Here is a 12742-nt window from a genome sequence, read left to right as displayed (position 1 = left end):
CATTTGATATCACTTAAATTACCCTGAAGAATGATTTGTATTCTCTCAAATAAGAGGTTGAGTTGTAGCACTTAGGGATCAAATTCACAAGGAGCTAAGGGACACAAAATATCTAGTAGTTATGTGGTTAAGCTAGGTCGAATGGTTTAAATGTAAATAGCAGGGGTGAGCAAAGTAATTGCTTGGTTGATTGATCGAGGTTTTCAAACAGATAAGAAAGGCGTTAGACTTAGGGTTTCTATTCAGACAATCATGATTATAGAGATATAGAGACTAAGTGTATGTTGGATATTCTAGAACTAAAACTAAAAGAATAGTCGATCAACGTCCGTATTTTTAGACTATCTATTGCCGGATCTAAGACCTAGGTTGTCCCTTCTTGGTCTTGAGAAAGTGTCAATCAATACCAATTATGGATTGTCGAATCATGCACCTTTCATTCCGGTGATCGACGAACCTTCCAGGAAGCTTTACGTACGGGTTTGAATTGTTCACTAGGCTAAACTAAATCAGCTTCCGCTTGTTTCTAGCAATTCTAAAACAATGTAAACTAATTCAGACAAAAATCAAGCTTCTGCTTGCTCCCTAATATCTATATGCAAGGTCCTAGTTAGCTACTCTAGAACACATGCATTAAGAACAGTTTAATTGATTGATATCCTAACACTTAACAATTCTATATTTTGGGCTAATCCCTCATGAATATCTTAACCTAGATCTAACAAAGACAACTACTCAAGCATAGCGAAGCAATTCATAACAAAGAAATAAGAATACTGCACAAATAGAATAGAGTAGAAAAACTTGGAGTTCCAATCACAAATCTCTGAAGGAGTTCCTGGATCTTCTCTCCAAACCTAAAACTCTAAGTCTTTTGGTGTATGAAGTATGAAAGTGTAGAAAGCGTGTGTTTCCTGGAACAATGGCTGATCACATAAATATTAGGTTAAAACTCTTCAAGGGTAATCTGGTAATTCTTGTGGGACTTGGGCTTAAAGTCAGCTGGAACCAAATCTTGCCTTTGCGCGCTTCGCTGTCGATCGACAACACAGAGTATATGTTGATCGATTATCGTCTTAAATCATTTACCGCTAGGCTGTTCGATGGTCAGCTATGGGACTTTATCATTTGATCTACAAAATGCACCAAATCACCACTTTCCTCCAATTCACTCAAAAACCCGAAAAGATATTTAAAAGACTCCAAAAAACTACAATATATCTTAAAAAATCCATATACCATGGCTAAAAGTGGGTAAAATCCATGGTATATCAATACCCCTAGACTTACTCTTTTGCTTGTCCTCAAGTAAAACAACGAGCAGTCTCGTTGGAAGCGGTTTGAAAACAGCAGGGACTCACACAACTTAAGAATTCACTATCATCACCTCAGCAATATTGCAAACCACATCAAATCAATCACAACTTTTAGAAGTACTTTATATGCAATATCTTAGTTTAGCAACCAATTTCATCCATCCATCAACTTAACTAATCATGACTGACTAACCCCTTACTGACCTCATTTCATACATATAAATAGAAGGTGTAGGCTTTACTCATATCACTCAAATTACCCTAAGGAGTGATTTGTACTCTCTCAAATAAGAGGCCGAGTTGCAGTACTTAGGGATCGAATTCAAGGGGAGCTAAGGCACAAAAAAGATCTAGAAGTTATGTGGTTAACCTACGCAATCATGTTTAATTTAAATAGAAGTAGTGAACAAGTAATTGTTCGGTTGATTTATTGGGTGTTTTGAAGACAGATACGAAAGGCATTACACTTAGGGTTTTTATTCAGATAATCAGGATTACAGATATATAAATACTAATCATATAGTGGATATTCTAGAACTCAAACAGTAAGAATAGTCGATCAACTTTCGTATCTTTAGACTATCTATTGCCGGATCTAAGACCTCAGTTGTCGCATGTTGGTCTTGAGAACGTGTCGATCGATACCAATTAGGATTGTCAGCCGATACACCTTTCAGCCCGTCGATCGATGAAACAACTTAGTTGTCGATCGACGTACCTTCCAGGAAGCATTACGCACAGGTTTGAATCTGTTTACTAGGTTTAACTAAATCAACTTCCGCTTGTTTCTAGCAATCCTAGCACAATTTAAACTAATTCAGACAGAGAATCAAGCTTCCGCTTGCGCTCTAATATCTATAGGCAAGGTCCTAGTTAGCTACTCTAGAACACATGCATTAAAAACAGTTTAATTGATGGATATCCTAACACTTAGCAATTATATATTTTGGGCTAATTCCTCATGAATATCTGAATACTAAATCTAACAAAGAGAACTACTCATACATAGCTAAGGAACTCATGACAAAGGAATATGAAAATTACATAAATAAAGTAGACTAAGAAAACTTGGAGTTCCAATCACAAATTCCTGAAGGAGTTCTTGGATCTTCTCTCCAAACCTAAGACTCTAAGTATTTTTTTGTATGAAAAGTATGAAAATGTGTGTTGCCTAGAAGAATGGCAGAGCACATAAATATTAGGTTAAAACTCATCAGGGATAATCAGATAATTCTTGTGGGACTTGGGCTTAAATTCGGCTGGAACCAATTGTTGCCTTTGCGCGCTTCGCCATCGTTCAACAACACTGAGTGTATGTTGATCGATTATCATCTTCTATCATCGATCGCTAGGCTGTTCGATGGTCAACTACGGTCTTTATCATTTTATCTCCAACATGCACCAAAATCACCAATTTCCTCCAAATCACTCCAAAACCTGAAAACATACTAAAACGACTCCAAAACAACTATATGTATTTGAAAACACCTATATACCATAGCTAAAAATGGATAAAATCCATGGTATATCAACTCCCCCAGACTTACCCTTTTGCTTGTCCTCAAGCAAAACAACGAGCAGTCTCTCTTGAAACGGTTTCGAAACAGCAGGGACTCACGCAATTTAAGAACTTACTATCATCACCTCAACACCATTTCAAACCACATCAAATCAATCTTTACGTAAAAGTACGTTTTCTGCAATATCCTAGTTTAGTAACCAAATCCATTCATCAAGCAACTAAACTAATCATGTCTGACTAACCCCTCTACTTGCCTTATTTAATACATGTAAATAAAAGATGTAGGCTTTACCTTGGGAGTATCGATCACTGAACACATGGAATCAACTCAAACAATTATCTGGACCTACAGGTAACCCCTTTCTGATTCCCCTTCTCTCTTATCTCTTCTATGAATCCGTTTTTTTTTACTGGGCAAAGTTGTAGGCGAATAGTGGGGTCATCAATAATGTATCAAGCCCTCGCTTCCAAAAAATGTGTGATCATTCATTTAGAAGTAGAATAATGGGATCCCAGGAGACACTCCTACCCTCTACACCACAAGAAATCATCTCAATCTTTTGTAAATATATATTGATGCCAAAGACAAGTGGAAGGAAAACAAGAGACACTAAGTCTAATACCTTCCCGACTTGCAGGAGTATTTCGATCCAATGTATACCAAGATTGAAGACAAGCAAGCTAAGCTCAATTAGGTTGGAGGTCAGCTTGGTTCTTTCAAACATTCTAAGCAAGTGTGAATAATTGGCAGGATGATCAACTTTAGCATCTATCGTACAATATACAGTCAATAAATCTAAGAATGGGGCTAAAGAGTGGTTAGATAAGTAAGGAAAATTTAAAAGTTCATCGTCCCCTTCTTGAGTCAATAAAATTTTTTTGAAAACATTTATAAAACTCATAGGTAAATTAATATCAGTAAACCTCCCCCCAGACTTAAATTACACAGTCCCAGTGTATATCTAGTCAGAGTTCGGTGATAACATAACTCATAAGGAGAATATTTAACAAGGAAAACAATATATCTGATCACTGATGTCGATACGGATCTACACAAGGAAGTGTCTATCGATCGGTTTTGGTGTCGTGCTGTCGAACGATGTCGACATGATCTCATCGGTCGATGACAAGTAAACGTGTCCATGGGTCTCTTTTTGTTTTTTTTCTGGTTTTTGTATTTTTTTATAACCTGAAATAAAGTTAAAGACGAAAATGAATAACTGTAAATACTAAAACATAAAGAAAATACTTAATAGTGGGTTGCTTCCCACTCAACGCTTTGTTATAGTCATTTAGCTTGACTTTAGAGGTTGTTTTTTTGCTAGTAATGATCAAAGTGACCACTTGGTTGTATGCAAGTGTCCACCTCATATTTTCTCTTCTGAAACCAAATGCCCAAGAAACTTCTTATGGCCTCATTTCCTCTAGTCCACTGATTATTTAATCTTTCTCTAGCAACCTCACTTGCATTCATCCTATGCTGAAGATTTCCAATGTTGCGCTGTTGCATTCCAATTCTGGCATGTTGTTATTCTGAGATGTCTTTCAACTCCTAGTAGACATCTTCTTTCAACAAGTCTTGAGAGAAAGTGATATCATCAAGTTTATCATGTAAGACCTTCTCGGTTACCGGCTTGCTTCGCAATGATGTACGGTCGTGGTCGATCGATGGGCAAGTACGTCTGTCGATCGACGGTGACTGTTCTGCTTGAAAATCTAGTTGTCTGAATATTGTCCATCTCCTTCTGCAACGTGTTCATGTGTTTAGTCAATAAATCTATGTCATCACGGAGCGGGTAGTAGACACCATCAAGCCTATAGGTGAATGATTGTAGCCTATCTTCGAGTGATGCAACTCAAGCGTCGATCGATGTCCGAGTGCGGGCATCGATGGATGGCTGAATGTGATTGGCGGTCGATTTTGATGTTCCTTCGTCGACTGAATATTGTTTGTGAATCATGGCTATGTCTGGTTTCATCTCATCCATGCGTGTGGTCAACCAGCTTATACTGTTGTCGAATGGGAAGTAGATGTCATCGAGCCTCTTTGGTGATAGTCATCTGAATTCCGAATAGCTCTGTAAAGCTCTGCTACCAACTCATTAATCTTTGCTTTGCTGTAACTAGCTTCGTCTGGCATGGTCGGTATGGGTGTCTCTGCATACTCCCAGTGAGGTTTCCGTTTTCTGTTATGCTGAAGTGTTCTTCGTCTGAAGTTGAATTGATCGTCGATCGATGGTGCATCTGCGTTATCGATCGATGGTGGATCCTCTACTCTGTTCGTCATGCTGAATAAGTTTCTGGACCCCTTCATGGCAATGATTTCAGCAATGTCCTCCTTGGATATGTTGAGAATGCGTCCGTCCATGGCTCATGCTTGGCCTTCTGGATCCCTGAAAATATAAAATTCATCCGAAGTTAGATGACCATAATATGTATCATCTTTTACTTGTACCTCATGATTTGGTGTGTGATGAGCGTCGATCGATGGCTTGGCGTTGCTGTCGACAGATGTTACCTTTTCATCTGCAAGCGATGTATGGAGGACTCCTCTATCATCCATGGCAAGACCACTGCACTCAATATCCTCTCTCTGTGATAGTCCTCGTCATACTAATTAGATTGCATCTCAGGTAGTGCAGTGTCTATTGCAAAGCTCTCATGATGGCTCTCATCTGCCCAACTGCCAATAGAATAGTCACCTTGTTTCCTCATAGTGTCACCGTGATGGTAACCAATCGATGTCTTTGGCTGGGTACTAACTGCAAAGCACGGATAGCAATGTTTTTGCAAAACAAAAGTCTCATTCGCAGGACTGCTATCGACCGATTCTCTGGGATTGTATCGATCGATGCTTGAGTCTGGCTATCGATCGATGCTTGAGTCTGGCTATCGATTGATGCTGAATACTCTGTCTCGTGTTCACCTTCAAAATTGTAGTAGCATGCTGCTATGTGTGTTAACTCTAGTATTGGATGTATGTGGCTCGACAATACTGACTGGATCATAGTAGACATCAGGGTTTATCAGTGTTAGAAAAAAACTAATTAGTTTGCATGTTGCAAACAACTCCTACAGTAGCCATGAAAGCTCTCCCAAGTACTAGATAATGAATTTTGTTCTGTTTGTCCAGGACATGGAAGTCAACTGGGACTAGTGCATTACCAATCTGCAAATCAAGGTCTCTGATGATTCCTCCTGAGTTCGTCGTAGAATAGTCGACAAAAGTGATTGAATCCTCCGAAGGCTCTATCTTCAGACCCATATAGTCTGCCATTACCTTGGGTAGTATGCTGACTGATGAACCTGTGTCACACAGCGCACACGGAAACTCAATGCCCTTAAACAAACATGGCACTGCAAATTTCACAGGATAACTCTTCTTCTTAAGTGTAATCCTCTGCTTCATCTTCTCTCTGATCTGATTGAAGATCCTATGTATGTCCTGCTTAGTTTCCTTGGTCTCTCAGAATAACATCCACAACATGTGGGTAAAGTAAGCCTCCTCAAATGGCTTGTCCAAGGGTATCCTAAAAACTCTTTTAGTGAAGCTATCCATCTCCTTCTCATTAACTCCTCTCTTTAGATGCTTCAGAACCTTTTCCTTTCTTCTCTTCAAGGTTCTCCTCTTAGAAGTCTGATCAACTTGCATAGACTCTAGTGCATCATTAGAATGTTGACAGAAGTTCTCTGCAATGTTCTCTGAGGGTTGAGATGGGTGTCTGAGTGCATTCAGTCGTGCTACATCTATCTTTGGTGGTTGCACTCGGTAGGTCAGAGGTGGTCGTTGATCAATGCTGGATGGGTCGTGTTGATCACTGGTGCACTCTGTATGTCGATCTATAGCTTGCTCGTGGTGCCAATTGATATCCGACTTCTTGATGCATAAGGGTTTGGGTGGATGAGGGTGCTTAGCTATGAACTCCTCGTGAGTTAGAATACTTACTGTATCCATGATGGCATTCATGTGGTGCTTCAGTGATTCATCTCCTTTACTCTTGATGAAAGCCTCCTGCCTCTTAACAGTCTCTCCTGTATGAACCACATGTGTCTCCAACTTCCTCACATGGTTGTTCAAAGACTCAAACTTTGTGTTCATCTTTGTGTAGACAGCATCTATCTTTTCATTGAAGTTCGCCATCAACTTCTTCTGACCCTCAAGAACATGATCAAGAATGGATAGCATCATCTATGATGGAATTCACGTGGTGCGTCAGTGATTCATCTCCTTTACCCTTGATGAAGGCCTCCTGCCTCTTAATAGTCTCTCATGTCTGAACCACTTGTGTCTCAAACTTCCTCACATGGTTGTTCAACTACTCAAACTTTGAGTTCAGCTCTGTGTAGACAGCATCTATCTTTCCATTGAAGTTCACCATCAACTTCTGCTGACCCTCAAGAACTTGATCAAGAATGACCTCTATCTTGCTCTCTCGAGTCTGCAGTGGTGGATTCTGGTAGAAAGAATTTCCATAAGCCTTGTTACTGACGTTGTAATTGCTGCTGAAGGGTTTCTTGTATTGTGAACTCTAGTTGTATCCACTCTTCTGTCCATTGGCGAAAGAGTTTCTGAATCCACTTTGATTTCTAGACCTTTGATTTTGAAAGCCTGAACCACTGACGAAGTTCACATCCTCCTCTCCATCTATGTCGTTGTCGACATATGCAGCCTATACATCCTCTGAAAAGTTGACTTGATTCTTGAGGAGCTTGTGAACACTATCCAGTTTAACCTTAACATCGTCCAGCTGCTACTTTCACATGGTAGTGGCCATTTTTTTTCTCTCGAAATCAGTGTTCTTGGTGTTGTTTCTGGATGCCAAATTCTCAATTAGTCTCACATCCTCTTATGGATTCCTAGTGTTGATGTTTCTATCACTAGCTGAGTCTAGAGCCATCTGATCTGCCAGCGCGATGCCTCTGATGAAAGTACCAAGTGTTGGGATCAAAAACGATTATGTCGAAATCAACGTCTAAAAATTGCGCTTCTGGGCAAAAGCTTTCTCGACACATGTTGGGGTCGAAAACGGTTACGAGGAAGTTAACATCCAAATCTCCGCAAAATACAAGTATGAGTGTCTTTCCGCGACAAATTGTGCTTGGTCAAAAGAATGTCGTGGCATATGTTCTCGAGATAAAACCTTGTTCAAACCCCGTTTGGATTAAACACAAACTGTCCCAAGGAAATGGAAACGTATCTGAGCCAGCCACGGATAGGTTCGAATGTGACGGTCGGAGCACGGATAGACCAAGCTCAGTCACTACGTAACTACCGCATATGCACGCTGCCCGGTCGCTACGTAGCAACCGAGCGACCATCCCGCTCGGTCGCTACGTAGCGACCAAGCTCGAGCCAAGCTCGGTCGCTATGTAGCGACCGAGTGTGCGTTCCATTAGGTCGCTACGTAGCGACCGAGCTCTTCCGAAACGTCGATACGACACGAATCCATGCATTTTCGTCTACCCTTCGATGCTGTCTCCCGAAGACCATAGCGAACCCATTTCCTGTTTTCCGCCATTCGAAGTCATCGATCAAACTTTACGATAAAAACCGCGTAAAGTTCGCTTTTATCGAAAGAAGTCGTAATAAACGCTTCAAGTTGAAAGACGGCCCAAAGGGACCTAAGACATGACTCGAAGCCCACCCTACGATTTCCTAACCAGCAGCCCGTAAACTATGGGACGGTTTATGCTTGGTTCGCAAGGAAAGATAAATGTCAAGTTTCCGCGGATAAATACAAAATTTGGAAGATAATTATGAAGATCGGAAAAAATGGAATATCTCCATTTTTAGGCTATGACGGCTTAAGGGCAGAAGGGGAAAAGCGTAAACCGACCTAGGAGCGAGTATATAAGGAGTCCTAGACGAGAGGCATGGGGAGGAACTTTTGAGAGCAAACTTATCACTTAGAGCAATTAGGCAACTTTCCATTTTTCTTATTTCGATCTGCGACTCAACTAGGTTTTGCAGTCTTAGGTTATTAGAACTAGGAATCTCGCCGACAGCTCTCATAGCCGAGGCTTCTACCTTGTTGTAACGCTAATACACGAATTCGGAATAAAACTCCTTTTGCTCTCTTTTTACGATCTCATATACTTTATCGTTGTTACCTCGTGTTCTGATTGTTTAGCGTGTGGTATGAGCAGATATCCGGGACCTCTGGGAAATTAGGGTTCTCCTACTTTTCTTATTTAAACGGAAATCGACAGTGCGAATTTCGGTTCCCATAGTTTGGCGCTAGAAGGAGGGGGATACGGATCAATCTACCTCGCAACCACATCACGCTCAACCAGACATGTCAACTGACGACGCGGACAACGTGCAAACTCCTCTTAATGGAGGCGGCGGCACTGATCTCCACACTCCAGCAGCGGACGTATCCGCGACCAACGCACCAGCCAACACCGTGGCGCTCGAATGTTTTAAAAAGATGTTAGCCACCTACGAAAAAAGGTCGGAAGAACAAGATAAGCTCGTGAGAACCTTGACCAAACAAGTTGAAACCTTAACAGCAAGGACTCGAGCGATCCGTCCCCGTGGAACCACTAAAGTTCGCGGAAAAAGACTCGACTTTGCAACCCCACTCGATAGGCCTGGAACCGCGCGGGAACGACCTTCGGGTCAAAACCCTAGCGAAAAATCTCCCATCGAAAAATGGAACCCTGAAAGTTCTCCGCCTCCCGCGAAGAATTTGGAGGATAATGAACTCGAGCACGTCGACTTGGATCCTGGCGACGTCTCCAACGATGCCGAGGAGGACGTCGACAGACACCCAAGAAGGACCAGAAACCGATCTGCTCGGGAAAGCTCTCCGTTCGACAAACCAATGACGAAAGAAGGAAATCCTCTATTGGAACGAGCAAGAAGAGCTGGCTGAAAAGCAAACCGAGATCACTCGCAGTAAACGCCGACAAGCTCGGAAATCTACTGACGAGACATCAGATATCCGCGATCTTCGTGACTACATCTCCAAAACTGCAGCAGAGGTAAGAGCCGTGAAATTCCAGATCCATTACGCTACCAGTGCTGCCCCCGAGATCGACGGGCTGCTAGAGGGGGCTCAGAAAACTCCTTTCAGAGCTCGCATCTCCGATATGAGGGTATCTGATCCGGGAAAAATCAAAGTACAAAAGTATGATGGTACAACCGATCCGAAGGCGCACCTTCAGGCTTTCCACATCACGATGGGAAGAGCAAGATTGAAGGACGGTGAAAAAGACGCCGGCTATTGCCGTCTATTCTTCGAGAATCTGGAAGGAGCAGCGCTCGAGTGGTTCGCACGCCTTAGGCGAAACTCTATCGAGAGTTTCCGACAGCTCGCATCGGAATTTCTCAAACAATACTCTATGTTCATAGATTGAGAAACTTCCGATGTCGATCTCTGGAGTCTATCCCAGAGGAAAGACGAACCCCTCCGCGAATTCATCAGCCGGTTTAAACTGGTGATGTCCAGGGTTAGCGGGATAAGCGACAAAGTGGCCATTGACGCGCTCAGAAAAACGCTCTGGTACAAGTCGAAATTCAGAAAATGGATAACCCTCGACAAACCGCGGACGATCGAGGACGAACTCCACAAGGCGACGGACTACATCATAATCGAAGAGGAAACGGATGTTTTGTCGCAAAAACATAAGTCGACGAGACCGTCCTCGAAAGATGTAGACCCAAAAATGAAGAAGAAGAACTCTCGTAACGACAAGTACGTCCATCACGAGGTGGAAGAGCTCCAAGGGGCGCACAATTACGCGATCAGTTCGGACCAAGGCCGAACCACGGGTAATACGTGGACTCGCAATCAAGGATATGATGAAAACACCTTCTGCGAATTCCACCAATCCCGAGGCCACTCCACGACTAACTGCAAAGTCTTGGGAGCAAGGCTGGCCGCAAAGCTACTAGCTGGAGAGCTCTCTGAAGTAACCAGCGTAAAAGACCTCATCCTCGAGACTGATCGCCCCCCGAAGACGAACAGAAATCCGCCCACGGAGAAATCCCCTCAAAGAAACCAATCTGGGGATAAGCGCGGAAGAAGGTCGGATGACAAAGGAAACGATAACAAATGTCGCAGAGTCAACATGATCATCGGAGGGTCGCAATACTGCAATGATACGGTTTCTGCCATCAAGGCTTACCAGCGGAAGGCGGAATTGAGTGCAAACTGGCCAACATGGTCTCCTCCCCGAGACGGTCAAAACAAGTCAATCACCTTTACGAAGGAGGAAGCCGGCGGGATCGATCAACCTCACTGCGATCTGCTCGTCATAGATCTCGTCATACGAGATCTGGAAGTCGGATGAGTACTCATTGACACGGGAAGCACAATCAATGTTATCTTCCGCGACACTCTCAATCGGAAGAGCATCGAACTCGGAGAAGTAACTCCGACGCCAAAACCACTCACGGGTTTTTCGGGCGAAGTGTCGATGACTCTCGGATCGATCCAGCTGCCAGTCATGGCCAAGAAAATCAGAAAAATCGTCGAGTTCGCGGTGGTCGATCATCCTGCTATCCACAACGTGATCATGGGAAGCCCATTGCTCAACGCCATGCAAGCCGTTCCGTCAACGTATCACCTCGGCGTCAAATTCCCAACCCGGAACGGAGTCGCGGCCATCTGGCGATGCCAAAAACAGTCACGACTATGCTTCCTTGCGGAGCATAAGTTGAGGCAAATCGCGACTTCCGCAACGGCAACTCACAAGCGCACGAAGATAGCTCAACCTTCGGCCGAAAACACTTCAAAGAAAGACGATTCAACATCTTCTGCCGACGCGAACGCTTCAAATGTCGAAACTCAACACGACTCCAAAGCCTACACTGCAGAACACCCGGATAAAAGCGCTGACCCGGCCACAGTCACCACGATCAGGGCGGTCAGCACGACAACAACCGCCAAGTAAGAATACTCGCGGCATAATACATAACTACGAGATGCCTTGATCCTCGAAAGAGGTACGTAGGCAGCTCGTCAAAAGACGAGTTCAGCTATCCCCCTCTCTAAAAAGGGGGGGGGGAGTGGGTACGTATACTCGTATACTCCCACACTGGAAAAGATGCATCATTGAAATCGAGTTTTATAAAACAAAATTATTACTACAATACGCGTTTCCCTTTTTTTTTAAAACTCTTGCGCTCCAATTAGCGCAAAAGTCTCAGGACACGCTTAGAAAATCTAAAAACATCAAGACTCTTGTCAACGGTCCTATCTGGTCCCAACCACAAAGCAGTCATTCTTCAGCACCTAAAATATACGTGCAGTCTTCGAAGCAACTGCGAGACGTCGCCAAGTTAAAAATCGAAAACTCTGCAAAAAACAGTCCAAACGCGACTATAAAACCCACCGAATACTCACACCCCGTTCGTTGATTGGCCCCGATGAACACACCAGCCGTCTTAAACAAACGCAACTCGATCAACTCTTTTGATGATTGAACATCCAGCACAAGGATGAAAGCGCGCTACAAAAAAAAAATCCGAAATTTTGGTTCAGCACTTCCAGTTGGCTTAAAAATTGTCTCTGGAAGGATGCTCGATTCATACCATACAAGTCATATAAGCCGAGAACCTTTCGCAGACTTTAAATCGGTACAAATTAGGTGGAAATCGCAACAGGAAAGTCGATAGCCGGCTAGTCACCGCACAAACCTTAAAACCGAGAGTAAACCTAGGTCTTGCCCTAAACCCATCGCATTGGTCTCTGACATCTCAAGACATGATATCTAAACGATACGAGATCCTAAACCATGTCTCTCCGTTCACATCTCAACGTTCCAAAAATTGTAAGAATGAATATTTTTTACCAAAACTCACGTCTCGAACGAACAAACAGATTGAACATCTCAACGAAATTAAATATGAGACGGCAACTCATATTTACTTCAAACCCATTCGAGGCAAAGTAAC

Source organism: Brassica napus, chromosome A7, assembly GCF_020379485.1.
Source record: "Brassica napus cultivar Da-Ae chromosome A7, Da-Ae, whole genome shotgun sequence".
NCBI classification, from domain to species: domain Eukaryota; kingdom Viridiplantae; phylum Streptophyta; class Magnoliopsida; order Brassicales; family Brassicaceae; genus Brassica; species Brassica napus.
Note: the sequence above shows the minus strand (reverse complement) of the source record.